The sequence below is a fragment of the Egretta garzetta genome, unplaced genomic scaffold (assembly GCF_000687185.1).
Source record: "Egretta garzetta isolate BGI_Z169 unplaced genomic scaffold, ASM68718v1 scaffold553, whole genome shotgun sequence".
NCBI classification, from domain to species: domain Eukaryota; kingdom Metazoa; phylum Chordata; class Aves; order Pelecaniformes; family Ardeidae; genus Egretta; species Egretta garzetta.
Genome location: NW_009259328.1, coordinates 2,159,683 through 2,161,080, shown reverse-complemented (window position 1 = coordinate 2,161,080; position 1,398 = coordinate 2,159,683). Strand labels below are relative to the sequence as shown.

At 41.6% G+C, this 1,398-nt stretch overlaps 1 pseudogene; it reads left to right on the top strand.

Moving 5' to 3' along the window:
* The first annotated feature begins 506 nt into the window (after positions 1 to 506).
* LOC104124316 lies at positions 507 to 976 on the top strand (annotated as a pseudogene).
* The last annotated feature ends 422 nt before the right edge of the window (positions 977 to 1,398 follow it).

Below are 1,398 nucleotides of genomic sequence, written 5' to 3'. Positions count from 1 at the left end.
CTTGATGGTCTGGGCCTTCATTGCCACAAGTGGTGCCTCCCATGGGGTGTGAAAACTCAACTTCTGAAGGTTTGTCTGGTGGCAAGCCCCACAGAACTTAATGCTGCTGAAAGGAAGCAGGAGCTGGCTTCGATTGTCTCTGGAGATGAGGTGAGCTGTGGGGAACATTGGGCAGTTATATGTCTGCAGATGACCTGGACTTATGGAGGGACCTTTGCAGAAGTATAACATTGCTATAATTTGAATGGACGCTTACTTGTTTTTCCTTCTCTGCCATATGCCTGCAATGCCACAAATGGTGAATGGATGCTTGCTTGTTTTTCCCAAATATCTCCAAGTCGGCTAATGCCCTGACAGACCCAAAAGGACTTTTCTTTATATGTGGGGCTCAAGCTGGTGGCATCTCCCTTCCCCTCGCCTCAGTCCTGCTTGGCGGTCATGGTGGCAGTAGCGGTGCTGCTGCCTCATCCTCTTCATTCCTACCACCACTCCCCCCCACCCCAGACATGATGCAGTTTATGTTGCTTTTTAGTCCCTAAGGGAAACTGAGACTCCAGAAGTAGTATGTCCCATTATTTGACAAAGAAAAGAAAAAAATCACAAGGGAACTTGTTCAAACAGTATTAGCCCAAAAATATGCAGCTTTCTGGAATGGAGAGACCTGAAGATTATCTACAAAAGATATGCAAGCCTCTATTTCTGCTGTGCTATTGAAGATCAGGACAATGAACTAGTATCTCTGGAAATAATTCATCGCTATGTAGAACTTCTTGACAAGTATTTTGGCAGTGTGTGTGAACTTGATATCATTTTCAATTTTGAAAAAGCCTATTTAATTCTGGATGAGTTCCTTTTAGGAGGGGAAGTTCAGGAGATTTCCAAGAAAAATGTTCCCAAAGCCATTGAACAGGCAGATCTTTTACAGGAGGAAGCAGAGACCCCACATAGTGTACTTGAAGAAATTGGATTGACATAAATCTTCACTTCAGCTGATGATATCTGTGTTTCATGCTGTAAATGTTTACTACCTTCATTGTAGTGTTTAGCTAATGGTGTAAGATGCTGTTTGTCAGTACTGGTTTTACTAAGCTGCTTTATTCAGGCCTATAAACAAAGTGCTCCTTTGAAAAGGGAACAAGAAACTAAAAATCCAAAAAACACAAATGAAAGGGAATTAGATTTAAATAGACTTGATGTCTCCCTTCACTGCATTTACAGTTTGACTTCAGTAAGTGTATTATTTTCATGAGCAAATAAAGAGCTTCTGGTTTTGTTCTTAGTAAAGAAGGGGGAGCTGTTGTAGGAAGAAGTCCAGAAAACGGTAGCACTTCAGAAACTCAAAATGTGTTTGATGCCCACTGGTTCTGAAAAAAATAATTGCTCTGGAAAAGGACATAG